Raw genomic sequence first — 24,000 nt, 5'->3', positions numbered from 1 at the left:
ACCCTAATACCAGAACCAAAGACATTATAAGAAAAGAACACTACAGACTATCTCTTATGAATGTAGATGCAAAATCCTCAAGAGACTAGCAAATCAATCCAAGAATATATAAAAAGTATTGTATACCATTATCAATGAGTGGTATTGATCCCAGGTAGGCAAGGCTTGTTCATTTAAGAATCAATTTATGTAATCCAATATATCTACAAGGAAAAGAAGAAAAGTCTCATGAGTCTATCAATAGATGCAGAAAATATTGAAAAAAACAAAACAAAACAACACTTATTCACCTATTCACGATAACAACTCTCTATAAGCTAAGAACAGACTGGAAGGTCCTCAACCTGATAAAGAATATCTACAAAAATCCTACAGGTAACATCATACTTAATTGTGAGAAACTAAAAGTTTTCCCACTAAGATCAGGAACAAAGTAAATATGCCCTCTCTCATGACTCCTATTCAATATTTTACTGGAAATACTTGCTAAAGCAATGAAAGAAAGAGAGAAAGAGAGAAAGAGAGAAAGAGAGAAAGAAAGGAAGAAAGAAAGAAAGAAAGAAAGAAAGAAAGAAAGAAAGAAAGAAAGAAAGAAAGAAAGAAAGAAAGAAAAAAAGAAAGAAAGAAAGAAAGAAAGAAAGAAAGAAAAAGAAAGAAAGAAAGAAGGAAGGAAGGAAGGAAGGAAGGAAGGAAGAAAGAAAGAAAGAAAGAAAGAAAGAAAGAAAGAAAGAAAGAAAGAAAGAAAGAAAGAAAGAAAGAGAAAGAAAGGGGAGGGAGGAAGGGAGGAAGGAAGGAACGAATGAAAGAAAGAAAGGAGAGAGGGAAGGAGAAAGAAAAGAAAATAAGAAGAAATAAAGAAGAAGCGTACAGTTTAGGAAGAAAAAATTATCCCTTTGTTCACAGATGGCATGATCCTCTGTGTAGAAAATCTAAAAGATTTGGCAAAGAAACAACTCTTACTAACAAACAATTATAGCAAGGTTACAGAATACTGGGTTAATATACAAAAGTCAATCACTTTCCCATATATCAGCAATGAAAAAGAGGAAATTAAAATTAAAAATGCCGTGCCATTTTCATTAGCACCCCAAGAAATAAAGTGCTTAGCTATAAATCTAACAAAATATGTACAAAATGTTTGAATACAACTACAAAACTCTGTTGAAAAAAATCAAAGAAGAACTAAATAAACTGAGAGATATTCCATGTTTGTGGCTAGGAAGACTTAATATTGTCATGATCTTATTTCTTCCCAATTGATCAATAGGTTCAATGCAATCTCAATAGAAATTTCAGCAAGATATTTTGTAGATATCAGCAAACTGATTCTAAAATTTATATGGAGGAACAAAAGACCCAGAATTGCCTACAAAATATCAAAGAATTGCAAAGTTGGAAGACTGACGCTAACGAACTTTAAGACTTACTATAAATCTATAGTAACCAGACAGTGAGGTAATGATGAAAAAACAGACAAATAGATAAATGAAACAGGATGTAGAGACCATAAATAGACTCACATAATTATAGTCAACTGATCTTTGACAAAGGAGCAAAAGAAATACAATGGAACACAGTTTTTTCAACAAATGGTGCTGGAAAAACTAGATATCCATATACAAAAATATGAATCTAGACACAGATATTATATGCTTTACAAAAATTAACTCTAAATGGATCACGGATGTAAATGTAAAATGCAAATATATGAAATTTCTACAAGATAACATAGAATAAAATCTAGATGACTTTGGATTTGTCAATGACTTTTTAGGTGTAACATGAAAGACACAATCCATGAAAGGAATGTTGATAAGCTGAACTTCATTAAAATTAAAACTGTCTGCTCTGCAAAAGACACTATCAAAAGAATAAAAAGACAAGCCACAGACTGGAATAATATATTGGAAAAACATATCTGATAAAAGACTATTTTCCAAAATGTACAGAGAACTCTTACAACTCAACAATAAGAAAACAAGCAACCTAATTTTAAAATCAGACAAATACCTTAATATCTACCTAACCAAAGAAGATATACAGATGACAAATAAGCATATGAAAGGATGCTCCATATCATACGTCATCAGGGAGGTGCAAATGAGTTAACACTATGCTCTTACTTGAATGGCCAAAATTCAGAACACTGGCAATACCAAAAGCATGAGGAGCAACAGGAACTCTCATTCGCTGCTGGTGGGAATGCAAAATGGTAGACCCACTTTTAAGAAGGTTTGGCAGTTTCTTACAAAAGTAAACATAGAATGAACATATAATCCAGCAATTACTGTCCTTGGTATTTGCTAAAAGACATTGAAAGCTTATGCCTAAACAAAACTTGCACATGGATTTTAATTAGGGCTTTATTCATAATTGCCAAAACTTGGAAGCAACCATAATGTCTTTCAGTAGGTGCATGCATTAATAAACTGGTACATCGAGGCAATGAAATGTTATTCAGTGCTAAAAAGAAGGTATCAAACCATGAAAAGCATGGAGAAAACTCAAATACCTATTACTAAATGACAGAAGCCATTCTGAAAAGCTACATACTATGTGATTCCAACTATATGAAATTCTGGAAAAGGCAAAGATATGGAGACGGTAAAAGATCAATGCTTGAAAGCGTTTAGGTGGGAGAGAGGGATGAGTAGAGGTAGCACCTAGAATTTTTAAGGCAGTGAAAATACTCCATATGATACAATAATGATGGATAGATGCCACTATACATATAGGATGTATAATACCAGAGTGAACCCTATGTAACTACAGGCTTTCGGTGATAATGGTGTGTGAATGTAGCTTCATCAACTGTAAAAAATGTACCATGCTAGTGGTGATGTTGATAATGGGAGGCTATTCATTTGTGGGGGCAGGATATATATGGGATATTTCTACACTTTCCTCTCAATTTTACTGTGAACCTATAATTGCTCTAAAAATAACGTCTTACAATAATACACAAGAATGCAAGTGTGAAGGCATAAAAAATTTATATCTTTGATTACATTAAAATAATTTCATTGGCCACATACTAAATAATTAAAAGCCTATTATGTAGACTAAATACATAAAATTATTCCAAATGTTTACATAAAGAAACAGGCTAAAATGAATAAACCACATACCATTCATTTGAAGAATAAAAACAAATGCTAATAAATTTTAAAAAATGCTCAAGCTTTTAATCATCAGAGAAATATAAATTGCAACCGTGGAATTGGTTAAAAGTGTATAATTTCTGGCAACACAGTCAGGGAAGATGAGGACTAATAGGAACTCTTAAACACTGTTGGCTGAGATGTATATTGGTACAATCACTTTCGGGAGCTATTTGACACTATGATGTGAATTTGAAAATGAAGACACACATACCAGGTAGACATAATGGTTTCTATTCATAATCCTTGAGTAACACCTGCAAAAAAATGTTCATGAAACATAGTCTATATTGGTAAAAAACAGGAAAGAATCCAAAGTCCATTGATATGGATAGTGATTTATTTTAGACAATGGAATACTATCCAGCATTGAAAATAAATATATGCTATCTATGTATATCAACCTGGGTGAATCCCAGAACATAATGAATATAAAAATAAATAAATAAATAAATACAGAGAGTAGAATATTCTTTCTATAAATGGAATTTATGCAAAATATTTCTGCCTATTTGTATCTATGTTAAAGTATAAATACAGTAAAGTATACACACAATAATAAGCTAGATGGTATTACTATTAGTGTTGGTTATACATTGTTTTTGATGTATTCTATGTGGATTTCTAAGTCTTTAAAATTAAAAAAAATAAATTTTATTTCAGTCACTTCCTCTGCTTAATAATCACAGTATAAACCCTCTAACTCTCATGCTTCAGAAAATATATGCATTCTCCATTTATTTTTGCCAAGCACTTCTCTTTTATGTGGCAATAACGTCTGCTTCCAGTGTGTCAGCTTTTAACTCTATGAAGATATCTTTCAAATCTACATCTCCAATCTAAACCACTCCCTCACTAATTCTGCATTTCCAATTTCCTGTTGGTTACTGGCAACTTCAAGAGGACTATTTTATTGCATGAGGATCAAACAAGGTTTAGCCGCAGCTCATTGAGCATGACTACAATTAGGAAACAATGATATGTGGTCTTTGCTAGTGCACAGATTTCTCCTATAGTTGTAGTGATTTATGAACTTTTTTGTGATATATAATATATGATGGATCATATATTATAAATATGTATTTCATATGTTTATTATTGCGTTTACAAAGCCTTTACCAGAATCCAAGAATAAAGGGTCTCTCATTCTTAAGGGGTAAAATTCTCATTTTAAATGGAATAAAATAGGATCATATTCCAAATGACCTGAAACTATTTTCAAGCTTGTTAAATGTGTTTGCACCTTCAGAAGAATAAAAAGGGTAAACTATTCCTTTAACTCATTGTATCTTGACTTGAATATCACCAACCAAGAAGAAGTCGAACATATTTCTTTCCTCTGGTCTCCCGTGAGACTTTGTCCCTTTGGATCCTCAGTCTTTCAGTCTTAACCCCCAGCCAAATAAAAATAAAAACATGAGCAAAGTTCTTCATTTCATCTTGCTTCTCTAGCACACTAATGCCCATCTCTTTTCATCCTGTACTTTTCTTCATCACTTACAGCTTCTACCACCTATTAAAATATTTATTCCTTAACTCATTGAATTTTGTTTTCAACTATATACTTAATCTGGTCTTTCAAGTCTGTAATAAACTCTGAACTAAAAATTCAATAGTTTCTTTTTAATGTGCCTCTTATTCAGTCGGTCAGATGTAATGCCAATAACTATACCTTTCTTCAAAACTCTCTGTTTTACTTATTTGCTTTTCTTTGTGTTTATTATTCTTTTCTTCTATGAATACTACTACTCAGTGTATTTTTCTGATTCTCTTATTCTGCCAGTTTCTAAAATATAATCTCCCAGAGGGACTTGAATTTAAGGGAATTTAATTTTTTTTTTCTGGGAACTCATATAACTAATAATGACAATACCTTACATTTGTTTGGTTTGGGGAACCAAGTATAAATTAAAAAAAAAATTGAAATCTATTTTAGACAGCTTAAAAATTTTGCATAAAAATCAGCATAAAACTGAACCTGAGACAGAAGAATGGAATGTATGTCACCAAAATTAAGAGTCCTAGGTCTTCTGAGGGTGCTTTATGTTTGGTACCTTGTTTTGGAAGTCTTCCCCTTTCCACTGTCTTCCCCTAATCATCTCCCTGTATTAATTCTGTTTTCTGGAATTGCACCCCTCACTCCTTGTAGTGGAAGCTGCTACATCCACTAAAAGAAATTGGAATCTCACTCTTTTGGCATCTTTCGTGTGAGAACTTGTATAGCCAGCAGCATCTGCTGAATGTCTATAGCTTTCTCCTTCACCTGATTTACTGTGACCTCAAAGAGAAGAAGTGAAGATTCTGGTTTGTTTTGTGACAAAAGAAAGTGGGATATCATTTTGTACTATGAGTGAGATGCTGCCATAACAAAAACCTGAAACATGTGATTCTGACTTTGGGATCATGCAGCAGGCAGAAACCTGATGAGTCTCAATAAGAAGAAGTTTTGAAGGAAAATGAGAAAAAAATGTTATTGGAAGCTGGAATTAGAGCTACATTTGTTATGTAGTAGCAGAAAGTTTGACAGTAGTATCATTGATGGTAATGTGGAAGATAGAAAATGTACCAAATAAACTCAGTGGTCAGCTATGAAGATTTCCTGGTTTCTGCTTACTGCTCATGATAAAATTTGGGAAGAGACATATAATTTAAAGAAAAAAAAGCTTTTTATTTTCAGTTAGAATTTTCAGGAAATATATAGGGCTAGGGCAGTCTCCAGCTAGGGAGATATTTCCAAAGTAATAAATAGTCTCAGCGCAAATATCAAATAAATCCAAAATACTGCCAGAAAACTTTCTCCCTGGGAATCCAGACTATGGCTGGAAGGTCCTTCGTTAAGCCCTCAGAAAGATTTAGAGCAAATCTCAAAAGGCTTCTCAGTTTAACAAAAAAGCCACTAAGAATCTAAGGGCATGCCCCATTGATGCACTTGACTAGAAAACAGTGCTTCTAAACTCTTAAAAGCATTGTCCTATGACTTCCTTACAGGAGAGTCCAAGGTGGAGAAGGCTTGTCTTCAAGAAATTTGTGGGTGTACATTCTAATAGCATGAAGCATAACATGGCAAATAAGAAATGCACAAAGATTTTAAAGGACTAATATCAACTTTAATGGGAAGGAACAGAGAAAAGTCAAAGTGGAAAAAGGTCTTTGAATCTCTAAATTCCTGCACACAGAAAAGAGTCTAAAAATTATCTAGTTCCATACAGGAGCTACCTTTGATGGAAACAGAAATATGAATCAGTGGGAAAAACCAAGAACACAGAAGGCAGAATTTAGAGACAAGGAGAATTATCACCAGGGACTGGACCCTAATCAAGAAATTGGCAACACATGCCCAGCTGCATTTTGGAATTGCTAAGGACTAGTCATTGAACGTCTGCTTCCCTGCCACCCTTTTTGGGTGGAGAAATGTTGTCTATTACAGTTATCTTACCCAGACCACCATCATATGTTGAATGCATGTTGGGCAGATAAGTTGCCTTTTTGTTTATAGGAACAAGAATAACCACATCCAAGTATGTGAAGCAAAGATGAATATCTCTACTACACCCTCTATGATATTTGGACCCTTGAGTCCATGAACATAAGCAAATAATTTTTGTTATATGTCACTAAGTTCTCAGCATGTCTCTTATGAAGCAATTGTTAAAAGACCACTAGATTCTTACTGGCTTTTTGTTAAACTGAGAAGCCTTTTGTGATTTGCTCTAAATCTTTCTGAGGACTTAACAAAGGACTTTCCAACCATAGTCTGGATTCCCAGGGACCAAGTTTTCTGGTGGTACTTTGGATTTATTTGATATTTTTTCCTGGAACTATTCTACTTTCAGCAGAATTCTTTGTGTGAGCCACATTCCAGAGTGGTAAACCAGACTAGAAGCAAAGAATGAGTTATGTGGGGAAGTAAATCATATTTTTCTAGTATATACCAAATGTGGGTTCCTTATATAACTCACCATTAATCAAGATAACAGCTCTGAGAAATAGACATTAAGTTTCCCTTTATAGATAAAATAACAAAGATTTGTAGAAATGGCAAAGCCAGATTTCTAGTCCAGGTACATTTGACTAGAAACTTTGACTATTCTACTTCACCAAAATATTAATGTTCAGGCAGCAGCTTTCCTAAGACATCACCAAGTCTATGGGAGTTCTGTGTCAGGAAGAAAACTGAGCCTCCTAGAAAAAAATCTCTCCTACCTGTCAACATGGAGAGGTAGCCTTAGGGAGGAGAAAATTAAGGATGACAAACGTGGAACTTTCTGCACTTTCAGACATATGATTTCCAGAAGACTTTATACACAGAGGGCAGAAGCAAGAGATAATGCAAAATTATGTTATCTCTTTTATTCTATTGGTTCTATTCTTGAGATAGTAAGATTGGATCACTCCTCATTGTCATTGATTGTTTATCCCTCAAAATTTAACTCAGTATTTATTAAAGTGCTCACTTAGAGGCTATTATTGGGTTATATTTCACAGGGATCAGTTCTTGTGCCCATCTTTCATTATTTTTCCTTAATTGTGTAATAATGATTATGCTATATTTTCTTCTAATTATAAAATATAAAATGCTTTCCAAAGAGCGCATGTAGTGGTATGTTTGTAGTGGAATGTATGTGCCATGTGGTATGAAGCACAATGATAAAAAGAATATTAACAGGCATGAATTCATCCTTTAAACTTAATAATAAAATAAATCTCCATCTTCACTGATAAATAGGGTTAATTTTAAATAGAAAAACATATTTCAAAATGATCATAGAAAATTAAACAAAATTTCCCACAAAATATGATGGACCTCAAGGTTTTACAAATACCACTAAAAGTATAGAAGTTGAAAATAACTCATTTTTGTGCTCTCAGAAAAGGCACAAGACCATATTACAACATGATTTATCCAAATGTTTCTCACTTTTCTCTTGTGCTTACTCTATCAGAGCTCTAAACCAGGTTACCTTATGTGATCTTCACTACTCTTGCAGGTTGGGTTCACTGGGAAGAAGTCCCTGAGAAAAAAAGATTGGGGTTCAAGTGGTTTATTTGCAAGAACTCCTGTGTCATCACTGGTTTGGGGTCTGAAGGAATGGGATTGGGTTTAGAAAGAGGTCAAGGTTTTGTGTGGACCCCTCTGCCAACCTCAGATGATCCTTTGGAGAGCTCAAGAGTTAAAACAGCCCATCAGGAGCCTTCCCTGGTGGCACAGTGGTTGAGAGTCTGCCTGCTAATGTAGAGGACACGGGTTCGAGCCCTGGTCTGGGAGGATCCCACATGCCACGGAGCAACTAGGTCCGTGAGCCAGAACTACTGAGCCTGTGCTTCTGGAGCCTGGGCTCCACAACAAGAGAGGCCGCGATAGTGAGATTCCTGTGCACCGCGATGAAGAGTGGCCCCCGTTTGCCGCAACTAGAGAAAGCCCTCACACAGAAACAAAGACCCAACACAGCAAAAATAAATAAATTAATTAATAAACTCCTACCCACAACATCTTAAAAAAAAAAAAAGTATAGGGAGGCAAATTTAAAACAAACAAACAAAAAACCAGTCCATCAGATGCAGTCCATGTGGGATGCAATTGAAAAGATGAAGCCTTTCTCCTCCCTCTGCTTGTCTATGGATGTGAGTCCCCCTAAGGAGGGTGACCCTAAGCAGAGTTTTCCTCCTCATTTGAGGTAATCTCTGAGGTTCAGAGGAAGTTTGTTTGATGATTTGAAGGACGTGTGGCATAAGTGACTCGGGGCAGGAAAAGCTTCTTTTGCCAGTGCCGTAGGTGAGGGATGATTTGGAAAATGTAACATGGATAGCATTAGAATTTGGGATTCTGAACTTTCTGAATCTTTCCCACTGCCATGCACAGTAACTTATTTGTGGTAGAGACAGGTCCAGGCCCAAAAGTTTTTTTGTAATATTGCAAAGCATGTCTTCTTGCTTTGCTTATAAACATGTCATGTGTCTTATTTCTGAGTTTTAAATTAAAAACATATCTGTCATTTGCTTTCTCTTTTCTGGGGTTTCCAGATAGTTTAATTAAGTTTTGTTAAAGTAGACAATAAATTTCTGGACCTATTAAAAACCCCTAGACTTAAAAGAGATTTTTATCTTGATGGGGCTGTCCATATTGAAGCAAGCATAGAAGAGTCAGCTCTATCAATTCTTATACAAGAGGCTTATAGTTAAAGAAGGCAGAGCAGGAGAGCCTGTGAAGCTGATTTAAGGCTATCCACATTGCCAATGGAGACATGGTCTTTTTATGTAGAGTGAATGACAGGTAATAATTAACTCAAATTGTAATTATATAATCACCTATACTACTCAAAGCCCTTGTTACATAGGATCTGAAATGATACATAAGGCATTTAAAATAACATAATAACCTGCACAGTTTGATCTCAACATTCATTACAGGGCATATAATGACAATTTTTAAAAATATATTGCCCCACAGAGGTTAAACGATTTTTAAGTGAATAAAAACTCTTAATCAATATGGTGATAGTTACTTTCTTATGAAATGATCTTATTTTGTATGACATTACCTAATGCTAAAGAAAAATAAATGCAGTCATATAAATTTGAAATAACATTACTTTTTGTTCCCAATGAGATTTCATAAGATATTCCTAGTTAACAATGCAACAATTCTCAGAGAATACAAAAGTAATGTAAATATTGGCATTGGCAATAGGTACACAACAAAAGAGTCTGTGCACACATGGATATATGGACAGGTGTGTGTGCATGTGTCTGTGTAGATAAGGGTGTGGTGATCACTGGTGACTGTCGCCAAGTAGTCAGATTCCCCCCATTGAGGGTACTTGATAGGACTGTACTTCCTGACTGGGTCTGACCAGTGAGATACAATGTGTCACTTCCAGCCCCAGGATGCTGTGGCCATTGTGAGGTCCTCTGAGATGAGGCTTCTTTTCTCTCTGTGATGGTAACAGGAAGTGTTGGGGATGGTGGCCACTCCATCAGCCAGCCTGTGTCCCTTGGTTGCTGCAACAAGCCTTGTCCTGTGGGCCTGTTACATGCATTAGGATCAGTCACGGGATATCGGCCTCTGCTGCACTGAGCCATTGGTGTTTTGTGGTTATTATCTACTGCAGCATAACCTAGTATGTATGCCCTGACTCTAGCAGTGGGAAAAGGTCTTTGAAGAGAGGTGAAATTAAAAAGTAGAGACAAAGTGGCTCACTAGCACAAACAGGAGTGGAAAATACTAGGCTGCAGTTACATTATACAAAAATGAAAGTATCCTTTTGTGAGAGAGATTTGGAGAAGGTTGTGTCACAGGCTGTGAACGAAGACACGAGTGTGCAGAATGTGATATGTGGGTAAAGTAGGTGTCCTGAGCCTCACTGACTTGTGAAGGTCATGTATTTCACATTGTCTCAACTTCGCTGCTTGAAAGCAACCCCATGAACAGTAAAGCAAGGACTGGAGAAAGTTCCCAACTCCCTCTCCTCACAGGGATGAGCCACTGGATGAAGGACTCCACAGGGCTGGGCCATTAGGGACGGGGAGGTTGCAGCTGGGCCCATGGAAAATGAGTCCCCATGTGAAACATCCATATAACTAAAGTCATTCATAGAACTCGTTTACTCTACTGGAAGAGTCCAGTAGAGCCATTCTTTTTCTCATATATCATGATGTAAGCTACCAAAATATGATAAAGTTATTATTGAGGTATCTTCATATGCATTTCAATTTTTTTCAGTTATTTTTATTTTGTAGTTCTGTAGACATAATTCTTCTCAATCATTACCTATATGAATGCTTTGTCTAGCTTTTCTAAAGAAGTTGCTGAAATAGTCAGATATGATAAGGATTTACATCTGCTCACATATTGGTATGGCTAGAACCATTACCGTCTTCTAGAAAAATATGCATTTCCCCCACTACTCATGAACAAATCAGTGGGGATTTTACTCTCTGACATTTGCTCAATGCAGATGCTTGAAACTTAATTCCTGCTTGAACACACTCCATGTAAATTTGGGTCTGGATTTCGTGTAAGTTTGGAAGTAGGACTTGTCCACTGAAAGAAATATGCACAATGTGATAGCTGTGAGCTTAGGTTTTATTCAAGATCATTACTATGGACTAGAGCCTGAAAAACAGCCTCTCAGTAGCTCTGAGGAACTGTTCCAAAGAATTAGGGGAGGAGCGAAGAGCTCTATGAATTTTTTTTTTTTTTGATTCAGAAATAAATGTAGTTAAGCACACATCTTGGTGAAAGATTACTGATAGTCACAAAGAACAGACACCTCAAGTTAATGATTTTAACGCCTTTCTATTTATGGGAAAGTACAAGAATCTGGGGTCATTAAGATCCTTCCTGAGACATGCATCTAACTATCTAAGGGCCTGTTTATCCAAGGCCCAGAATGCCTCATCCCAAATTTCCCTCAAGGCACATTGTTGGTGGAGTGACTGCAGTGGATTGTGATTTAACCCTTTGTATAAAGCGATGATGACCAACAATGCTTGTTCTTTTTTTTTTCCTTTTTCCACAGACTTCAGAGTAAATTTAGAGTTAGTAGGCAGAGGTGAGATTCTGAATGTGGTGTAAAGGTCATGTCCCTAATCCTAATCCTAAACCTAACTTTATCAAACTGGAGTGTGGGGCTGTTGAAAAAAAGAATAAATTATAAATTGTGTAATCATATTTATCAAGGTATTTGTAAAAGTTTATATAAAATTCAAAACTCTGCCATCCATAAAAACATGACTGTAAGAAATGTTACAAACTTTGAAATTAATTTTTTGAAATATGTTTTTGAAATACTAATATTACAGTACACATTTTTTAGTGTATTTTTTAAACATCTTTATTGGAGTATAATTGCTTTACAATGGTGTGTTAGTTTCTGCTTTATAACAGAGGATAATATACTGAATTGTCAGGTACACTGCTGTAAGCCTCAGTAGTTATTATTTTCGTTTATAATCATGTCTCTTCAACCTCATACATTTTCTTACCCTCTGTCTCTCCATCTCTCTGTCTCTCCCCACCCCCCTCCCTTTCTCCCTCTTTCTTTCTCTCTTTCACCCTATCTTTTTCCTGTTTTTGACTAGAGTATTTTAAAGCAAATGCAACCCTAACCAAGGAACTTTATTTTTTATATAAGAACTATGAAATTAGTGTAACAACAAAATTGGCAGTATTTCCTTAATATCAGCTATTTTTTCCCAAATCTCCTTGATTGTCCTAAGAGTGTAATTTTTAGAATTGCTTAGTAAGAAGCAGTATTCTAACAATATCTACACCTAGCATTTTGTTTGTATGTTTCTTAAGTCTTTTAAACCTATATCCATTATCCCACAGATCCCTATTTCTTTGTTTATATGATCAATAGGAAATTCAGTCATTTATCCTCCAGAATTTTCCACATTCTGGTTGCATTGATTTCATTCTTGTGCTATTGAATTGTTCCTCTGCCTTATGCATTTCCTGTAAACTTGTCATTAGATCCAGAGGCTTAAAGTCAATTCAAATTCAATTAAGTGTTATTTTCTACTTCCTAAAGGATCGTATCCAGAGACACATAAAGTCTGCTGGCCCTACTTTTAATAGATTCATCAGTGGCTTTCCCATAGTGTTGTTTCAATTCATCCATTATAAAATTTCACATCAATTTTCCACCTAATGATTTTTGGCGATAGTAATGATAATTTCCTGGATTCATTATTTACTTAGGGATAGAGAACGGTGATATTTGAATTTTATTATTTTTCTACATCTCCTATACATAATTATTTTTTAAAGTGGAAATTCCCTTCACCAGCACTTTAGGACCTTAAAAGATATTATATCCTGTAAATCCAGGATAAATAATTGTTACCTCCCCCTTTAAAGCAATTTTCAGAGCAATAATTTGGTGCACTAGCAACAGCAAATGATATGGCCTGATATTTTTTAAAATATTATGTTTAAATTGTGCACCTTAACAGTGATCTCCACCTCTTCCTCATTGGTTAGGAAACTTCTCCTATACCCCTCCATTTCCCCTAATTCCAATACCCTATGGTTTACCATTGAATTTAAGGGGAAACATTATGTTTCATTTGCTTGTTAGAATTTTGAGGGATCAGAAACCATTGAGGAGCTCAGGAATATTTCTGACTAGTTTTCTTCTGACTAACCACTCTGAGTGACTAATGCACTGGAGTCATTTCTTTTGGAGGTCATGACCTGGATTAAAAGAGAACACCTTTATCCACAAATACAGACATTAGGAAAATTTATTAGCAGCTAAAAGTTTGCAGAGATGGTGAATACGATTTGAAACAGCCGACATAGTCAATACTAAAGAAAGAACAATGATGTGAATGTTGGCAGACAACTTTTAAAATATTAAAACCTACCATCTGGCAATAACTTGAATGGCATCATATAAAACAGGTTTGAATTAACTGATGTAGAATGAAATCTAAAATCAACTTAAATGCTCTTTCTTTAAATGCATATTGCCTCCTGAAATAAAACACTGAAAATTCAAATCAGCTTATTCTCTCATTTTTAAATATGTGCATAACTTGTGATTGAATTATCTCTAAGGTTTGTTCATTGAGCTTGAATAGATTAGTATTTCATAATTTAGAAAGCTTGAGTAAGTAGCATTTGGAATAACTGATGTTCTTAACTGGGTTATAACTTCTGGCATCCTTCTATCAAGAACATTCAAAATTACTTTGCTTTCCCTATGTTTTGAGTGCAGGATTTCTTACATCACTGCATAGCATAAATGCCAAACTATTGATGTCCTTTACTCAGCATTTTCTTTCCCTTATCACATGCTGAGATTTATTTTAAAGTGCAGTTTTACTCTCTTTCATCATCCACGGTGGTCAGCACTTTGTATATTATTCTGTACTTCAGAAAAAACATTAACCAGTACTTCCTGCTTCCTCAGGGACCAAGTGCAAGCAGATAGAGGACATTGTTATCAACTGAAAGCTACTCGAAAATATAAACATTTCAACTGGCATTTTTGCTGCATTTTATATCTTGGAATTGGGAGCTGTTCTGGCAAAAACAATGGTATATCTGGATAATTTGAAAAGAAAAAAATCATGGTTATACATTTGTACAATTTCTTTGACTCAAACAAAATAAGGAAGTAAGTTGAAAGGTAAGTGAAGTTCCAAAAATCTGACCCTCTCACTACTGTCAGGATATTTCAAAAAGATTAAGAAGTCCTCCCTTTGATTTGATATTAGACATACAAAGAAACACTGCCAATGCTAAAATATGTTTTAAAAGTAAACAATTTAATCATTCTATTCTTACTTTGAAAAACAACATAAATCCTTTTTTTTTTGACACTGGACTTCCTTTTCCTATTTGTATTAGCTTTGGTTTGTGGGAATCCTGCCCCCCTTTCCACCCCAAATTCCATCAAATTGGGAGACTTTATTATTTGGTAAATCTATGTCAATATTACTCAGAAGAACTTTCTCAGGAGACATATATTACTACACAGTAAAAAAACATTGCTTTTCTTCAGATATACACAGATGGGGGACATGATTAATCATTAAACCTATTTTAAAAATTAATTTATTACAGTATTTTCCTGTTAATCAGGATAAAATACTGTACTCATGACATTTTCTTTTTTCCTTCAACTTTGAAAATAAAGACAGGGAGCAGAGAGTGATTTCATATGAAATGCAGCAATTCACACATTAAATTTGTAATTGTAGATTTCATGGGCAGCTAGCTGAATTTGACCCACTATCAGAACCATTGATGGGTGTACTTCCATTCTTGTGATCAACTTAAATCTTCCTGATTAGCAAATATGTCTTGGAAGATGGGATCAAGTAATACTTCAAAGTTACTTTAACACCTACTTTTGTATTCAACCAACAGCCTGCTCTGACATTATAGTAAATTGTTTTTCATATTTTTAAATCACCATGAAAAATAACATTTTATGTAGCTTTAGTTAGTAAATGCAATACTACTTTCAGGGTACACATACAAATAAATATAGAGACTCAAGTGTATAGATGCATATACATACACATATAGACATATAACTAGGTACTACTCTGTTTTTAATATCTGCACATGAAGTTGACCTATTTTATATTTTGGCTCCCAGCACAATATACCTACCTCATTACATATTGACCTTAACATTTGTTCATACCAAAATGCTTTTCTCTCTTTGAAGAATTTCAAAATCACCTCCTATGAGCTTCTTTTAACGTTGCAACAAACACAATACCAAAAATACTACACGATGCCAATACTAATAATTTAGTCATTATTTTTACCATAATCAGAAAATAACAAATAACCATCCCTGAGGTTGAGCACATAATCAATAATCAATCTATTTCATTGTAAAGAATGGCAAACAATAGATTTTATTACCATCCATTTTATTAACATATCTTAAAATTGAGTAGTATTTTTATATTGTTAAATGCTAAGATTTATTATTTCCTCACTTATGTGGGTAATCTGATGTATTGCACTATATATTATGTATAAGTTAACCAACAATGGTTATATTCCTTAGTGATGTACCCATTAATCAAAAGTGAAATCAATCATTTATATTAATGTTCTAATAAAAAATTCAGAAAAACATCTTATTTAATTTAGTTAGAGATTTACTAGAAATTTAAGTAAATAGAATGATTTGTTCTGAGTGTTCCTTTAGTCCTTTAGCAAGACTTTGAAGAGCAAAAGTAAATAATCCAACTACAGAGTGCTGATTTGGGACATAAGTTAGAGTCTTTAAACCATCTAATAGTAGAATAGATCTATGAGAGCTGGTTGTCTAAGAAACTGTCCCAGCAAATCCTCAAGTCCTTCAGGACTCAGTGAAGCAAAGACCTAGCAGATTCTTACAAAAATGCCAGGTCCAATTTAAAATCAAACACAACTATGATAAGTTTTCAATCATGATAATTGTTTTGGCCATTTTCAAAATTTATATAAGTGAAATCATACAATAAATAAATACTCTCTTTAGCCTGCCTTCTTTCTGCTCAACATAATAACTTGAGATTTGAAACAAGTTGTTGAATATATCATTAGACTTTTTACTTTTACTTACTGACTAACATTTAATTGTATAGATATTAAACAACTGGTTTGTCCATTATTCTGTTGGTGGACATTTGGGTAGTTTCCAGTCTGGAGTAATTATGACTAAAGCTACTGTAAGCATCCATTTACCAATATGTTGATAGACATAAATTTTCATTTTTTATTTTTCTTGGTAAATATGTAGAAGTGTTATTGCTGGAACAAAGATTAAATGCATATTTTTCTTTAAAAGAAAGCACAAAATGGTATTCCAAATTTGTATAATTTTACAGTTTCACCAACAATGAATATAAATTCCAGTTGCTCTGTCACCTGGCCAGCGTTGTGTTGTCAGACTAATTGTGGCCATTCTAGTGGATGCAAAATGGTTTATCTCTTTTGAGTTTTAATTTACCTTTATCAGATGACTAATTATTTTGAGCATCTTTTAAATACTTTTTGTATATCATCTTTTGCGAAATATCTCTTCAAATCAAGTGCCTATATTTTATAGAGCTTTTTTCATTTTATTATTTCCTTTTATGTATTCTTTACATAGTCTGTATGCAAGATTTGCCATACACATATTGCAATTATTTTCTCCCATTCTGTTGCTTGATTTTCATTTTATTAATATAATTTTATTTGTTTGGGAGTAAAATATAAATACAGTAGGAAGTATAATATAAATACAATAAAATGTACAGCTAAAAATTATGTGCTCAGTTCAATGACTTCTGATAATTGTATATACTATATAACCATCACACAGAACAAGAGTGTTACTTTTCTCCAAAACACGTCCATTGTGCTTTTTTCTAGTCCACTCATATGTCTGACACACTCCTTTTTTTCTGCCACTCTAGGTCAGCTTATATTGTTGTAGAATTGTATATAAATAAATTATGTACTATATTGTTTTTGGTTCATTTTCTTTCATTCAACATAATGTTAGTGAAATTGTGATGGGACACTATATTTTTTGGTGTGGTGGTTACAGTGTGTCCACAATCATCAAAACTTAAACTGAATGGCTCAAACTTGATAAGTGATATTGATTTTGATCTATGAGTAATAATGTTGGGCTTTTCTTTAAAAAGAAGAAACAAACCCTAGTGTATTTGAGTATAAAAATCAAGCAGGCATGAGAGACCAGTTTACTAAACAGGAATTACAATAAAATTAAAACGTTTCATCAAGCATGAAATGACAGTGTTGTAATACCTTGAAAGTACTATGCAAATAAATAATTGTCAAGCCATACTTTGTACACATCTAAACTATGATTTAACCATAAGGGCAATTTTAATACTCTTTTTAGACAATAAAAACATAGTGTTTATCACAGAAAAAGAAAGAACTTTAGGAAAAAACAAAGTTATTTCAGAAGAAATGTTGACAGAAATAAGTGGTAAACATATGGGTTAGACTACAAAAATACTGATGGCTTAAATTTGGATTTTAAAAATAAATTTAATTTAAAAATAGATCAAAATTAGTATAAGCTGATATGAAATGACCCTATTTCAAGCTTTCTAAGATTTTTCTACTGGTAGGAAGCAGGGAACAGATATTTTTTAGGATTAAAATTTTTTGGAAGTTAATCTTTCAAACTAAGGTTTAAGAGTATTCACTAAAAAAATTAAAAAGAGAATAATTTCTAAGCTTATAAGAGAAAAAAATTGGGAAAATACACATGATCCAAAGTAAACCAATAAAATAGAACAAATGAAGCATGGAAAAAGTAAGGTGAATAGAAAGTACAAGTTATCCAGGTAGAAGTAAATTCAAATATGTTAATGGTTATAAACAATACATGTGGATCATTTTCCCTCATTAAACAGTAGAGATTGTGAGATTAGCTTGAAAATGTGCATGTGTAACTTTTCCAAGCTATGTCAGGGCAACAAAAGGTATTAAGTAAATATATGGGAAAATATACTAGGCAAATACCAATGAATAAAAAGCTATGGAATTAAAACAGCATGTCCACTTTCTATGTAACTAGTGTATAAATCACTCAGTTACAAGTAAAAATGATCACAGGAAACTTAAATACTTACACAACACATAGGTAGAACAAAAATAATGTAAAACAAATATATAATACCAACCACATCTGTTACAACAATACATGTCAATGATTTACTCCCAACTAAAATGCAAATAAAATAAGATTGTATCAAAATGATTAATAATAATAGCAAAATAATACCAAGTATTTGCTGCACCCTAAAAGCATTTCTAAAACAAGTTGACAAAGAAGGTTTGAAGGCATAAAAATGGGCAAAGATGTAAAAAGAAAATGGTATAAAATTAAAGTTTCAAATATTAATTTAAAGCAAGGTATAATTAAGACAAAACACAATCAATAGGATGCAGAATATCATATTATATTGATACAAGATCCAATCTATAATGAAAATATCATAGTCATAAAATTTTATTAGCCAAATAAAAGAGCATTAAAGTATATTAAGCAGGAAGTGTTTAAAAAATTCAGAGATATATACAAAATACACAAATGTATTTGAAGATTTCAACACACCATTTTCTGCACATTAAGCTTAAAATAGTGAGAAAATGAAGCCATATAGGATTCTTACCATATTATCTGAGTTATTTATGGTGTTGGGTGGGAGAAACTAAACAACTGAGATATAAACTCATATACCTATGTATAGATATATACATTTACTGTTGAAGCATCATTTTGGAATATGTGGGATAGGATATTGTAAATCAAGAGAACGGCCCCTTACTTACTTATCGTAGATATACTTATTGTAGATATAGCAGTGGAAATGCTAACAGCTGCATTCGGTAAAGACGATTAGGTGTAACTTTATCAAGACTATGTCTCTCCAAAGTTAGAAATCTTCTAGCTTCTATAAAACATACAGTTAAGTGACAAAGATCTTAAAACTATTATTATATTAATTGGGAGATTTGAATGTGAATTTTTTCCCACAAGTTTCCTTAAAATGGGACAATGCCATAACAGAAACATCATCTCTTAATATGATATTGAAAAATATACTCTAAAAAGCTATTACAAGTTTTAGTTGGTCAAGTATCCTAATGTTTCTTTATTTATGTTTTTGTTTTTATGTATTGGAGATAAATTTGCAGGGCACTGAATGTACAAACAAGTCAGCTTTCAAGAAGATAGTGTCTTACCACAGCTTTGCACTGTTTGCGATAGTATATTTTTGCACTTTTCACTATGTTGGAATAAATTCTGCTACAGCTAACAGAAAAAAAATAATAATAATAGTGACTTAAGATTAACATTTCATTCTTTTCATACCTGAAATATAGATGGTTGAGGATGGGTGAGGGCCACAGAGCCAATAGGGATTCTGGGTTTTTCTATTTTCTTATTCTACTATTCTTTGTGAAGGACAGTCCAAGAAGGCTGCCGACCTCAGCCTTTCTATGACCTGTTTTCAATCATGATAGTTGTTTTGGCCGTTTTCAAAATTTATATAAGTGAAATCATACAATAAATAAATACTCTCTTTAGCCTGCCTTCTTTCTGCTCAACATAATAACTTGAGATCTGAAACAAGTTGTTGAATATACCATTAGACTTTTTACTTTTACTTACTAATATTTAATTGTATAGATATTAAACAAAAGACTTTTCTTTCTGCCAGTTGCTTGCCTAAAACCTGAGCTCCAGAAAGAAATACAACTAAAAAATAAAAATACAATAAAAACTTTGCCCCTCTTAAGTTCTCTTGTCCCAGATGTGGCCTAGAATGAACTGAGCTTCTTGAACTGAAGAGACCGTGTGGCTGTACGGCAATTCAGCATGTTGAAAATGCTCCCATGATCAATACCACTTAAAAGATTAGCACAGGGTATGTCCTAGAGCCCTTTCTCAACCAGAAACAAAAGCTCTGAACTGTCTGAGATTGAATTATTCACCAGTTTGGTGACCTAATTCAAAGTTTCATTGAATGCATATATACATGTATATGTTATTACGGACAAATTTTGTCCTTTCAAAATTCACATATTTTTGCAGTCTTAACTGCCTATGTGACCATATTTTGAGATAGAGCCTTTACAGAGGTAGTTCATATTAAGTGAGGTCATAAGAGTGGGACCCTAGTCCTATGGGACTAATGTCCTTATAAGGAGAGGATGAGACACCAGAGTGATCGAACCCTCTCAGGAACACTCACAGAGGAAAGGTCATGTGAGGCACAGTAAGAAGGTGGCTGGAAGCCAGGAAAAGAGCCCTCATCAAGCACCAAATTTGCTGGCACCTAGGTCATGGAACTCTAGCCTCCAGAAAATAAATAAGAAAATAAATGCCTATTGTTTAAGCCACTCAGTCTGTAGTATTATTTTATGGCAGCCTGAGCAGACTAATGTGTGTGTGTGTGTGTGTGTGTGTGTGTGTGTGTGTGTGTGTGTAAAACAAAACTATTCTGTGGTATTTTAGAAATATTTAAGTTGTCTAGGCAAATAATTATCATATTATGATACCAAGAATTTTAACCTCAAACTTTTTATTTTTTCAAAAGTTGTTCTACTATTAGATTTATAGAATAGTTGCAAAAATAGCTTAGGCAGTTCCCATAATCCTTCACTCAACATTCCTCAGTGGTTTATGACTTAACATAACTAAAGATTAATTACTACAACCAAAGATCTATGAAAATTTAGCATGAACAAGACATATTTGCTGAATGTGTGAATGATAACTAGCTCTGGTTTATATTAATAACAGTTTTATATTAATATGTTCCTCATTAATATAAAATATGTTTATTAACTCATTTTGTTGTGCTTATTCTGAGAAATTTTGCATATAATCTTACTTTTGACACTGTAAGCACTTCAATTGATAGACTATGAGATCATAAACAAAGAATTATGACCTCTTACTGTGATCAAACAACAGGAGGGAAAGAAAACTGCTCAAATATGAGATATTTAACAATTAGCACTTTACAGAAGGGCGTACCATAAAAAATATATATATAATTTAGTGTATTTTCAGAATGCAAGTGTGAATTATAAGGTTTAATTCAAACTATTGTAAAATCTCAGACTATTGTAAAATGCCTTCCTAAGCATTATCAGAGGCCCACACCAGTGACGCTACAGGCTGTGACCCTATAGTCACCCACAGCATTCTTAGTCTTATAGCTAATTTTAGTTTTTAAGTAAGCACCAAGAGCTTCAGTAAAGCTATAACCTCTGAAGAGTATCAATTTCATAACAAAAGATGATTGATCAAACTTTCTCTACCATTTATGTCATCACATGAAAGACTCAGGATCCTACAAAAGTTATCATAAGAGAAAATTCCATAGTTTTCTATCTTCTCAAACTTATTTGAGAACAAAACCAATATTAAAGGAGTAATGGCTAGCAGTGGGGCACATCAGTGTTCAGTAGAGAGCAAAATTTAAAATCCATTTCTTCGTGTGGTGAAGTTTTTCTAATTGCATTATTCTATGCTATTTCAAATAATGTATGGAACCAATCTGAAAATAAACTTGAGTAAATGCAGCAACTTATTTGCTAATATTTTATTATCTACATATTGTCTATAATATCTAAGTGAGATCATAGCTCCAACAATGTCTCAATTATATAGATAACCAAATATCATTGTTAAATAGAAAAAATATATATATTTTTGGCAGCACTGCACAGCAGGTGGGATTTTATTTCCCAACCAGTGATCGAAGCCATGCCCCCTGCAGTGGAAGTGCAGAGTCCTAACCACTGGAGCACAAGGGAATTTCAAAAAAAATATTGTCTAGTATAAGTTTAGTTCTTTCTATTTTAGTTTTTTTTTTAAATTTTTATTTATTTATTATTTTTGGCTGTGTTGGGTCTTCATTTCTGTGTGAGGGCTTTCTCTAGTTGCGGCAAGTGGGGGCAAATCTTCATCGCGGTGCACGGGCCTCTCACTGTCGCAGCCTCTCTTGTTATGGAGCACAGGCTACAGACACGCAGGCTCAGTAGTTGTGGCTCACAGGCCTAGTTGCTCTGCGGCATATGGGATCTTCCCAGACCAGGGCTCGAACCCATGTCCCCTGCATTAGCAGGCAGATTCTCAACCACTGCACCACCAGGGAAGCCCTCTATTTTAGTTTTAAGTCTGTTTATATGGGAAAAGAATTGTAGAATATTAATGTGAGGTGCTTTAGATATTTTATTACTATTCACATAATGAATTTTATTATTAATAATTTAACGAATTCTTTACAAATAATTTGTTTCTTCTTTTAATATTACCCCAAAATAATTTCTGAATATATATGTCATATTCATTATTTGGTTGTCAGAAAATTGTCCTTTCCTTGTTAGCAGAAGTTAAATATGTCATTTAGCAACTTTTAAAGTACAGAAGGTAATAAACATATTTGATCTAGCCACAGCTTTAAAGAGGCAAAACAAATTATTAAAGGATGGAAATTACTAAAGATATAATATTTAGACTAAAAACTGTCAGTCCAAGAGCTGTTATATTTTGGAAATGATATTTCCCTATGAAATAATAACTAATACTAAGTAATAATTAATAATTAATGTTGTATTAATAATAAGACAAATTAAAACTTGTTTCCACATTAGAGTTTTACTGTCTATGAATATAAAACAGAATGAGTAGTAAGACAAATAGAATATGAAATAACCTGCTAATTGAAACAAACATTTATGTCACTTTACTTAAATGATGTAGAAAAATATGGTCCCTTCTTTAAAGATTGACATTCAGGTTTATATTTGGGGACCTCTTTAAAGGGGAGAACAATGTATAATGGAATTATATCAGCATAAAACCTAGGATAGGGGCTAACCTGAATTTGATCTATTCTACTCAAGAATCTGAATTTTCCATATGCACTCAGAAGATTCTAGCTATGTTGCAACTGTCATAGATAAAGTTGAAGAGTAAAAGCAAATTTACCAAATTTCAGGGAATGAATATTGCATTCTGGGAAAAAAGAAGAAAGAAAACTAAGTAAATCAACATACATTTAAACCAAACATTCATCTGAATTGTTCAACTCAGAGAGTGGTCCTAATCAATATGAATCATGAAATCCATACTGAGTCTTCAGATTTCAGCTGGTAAGGTGGCTAAATCACTGACTAACATTGCCTTCCTGTAGTACATATTTTTAGTCACTTATAGCATCACAGTATCAGGGCAATTATTGAAATTAGCAAATATATAAAGCATTTGGAGTAAAGTTTTTGAAGGTAGTCTAATGAAACTCTTAGTGTACAATCAATACAAAACAGCAGTAGCCAAGGAATACAGTGATTCTCAATCAGATATTATAATGCAAATTGTAGGGCTTGCTGTGTAATGCCTTCCATAAAGCTTTACATTTCAAAATGGTATAAAATAGTAAAATTGTTTCCTGAAAAAAATAAAAAAAAAGAGCAACCGAAATTGTATATACTAGATGCTTGAAAAAGGAAAGAAGAAAAATAAAGATAAATATACCTCTAGAGTTTAGGGGCACACTATACCACTGCCATATTTTGTGTGTGTGTGTGTGTGTGTGTGTGTGTGTATGTGTGTGTGTAATTTTGTTATTTTATATTACCTACACCTTTAGTCTCCTTCATAAAAATCTTTTATTTTTTTCTTTTTTTTTTTTGGTGTGTGTGCTTGTTGTTTTCCTAATTTCCAATGGGAGGGTATAACTTTCTCCTAAGTCCCCCAGTTTCTTCCTTTTAAGTGTCACTGACACCCAACAGCATGTTAAAGCTAAGGAGATGGGAACTTCACTCTTCTCA

Source organism: Grampus griseus (genome assembly GCF_964374135.1).
Source record: "Grampus griseus genome assembly, chromosome: 13".
NCBI lineage: Eukaryota > Metazoa > Chordata > Mammalia > Artiodactyla > Delphinidae > Grampus > Grampus griseus.
This window is presented reverse-complemented; position numbering follows the sequence as displayed.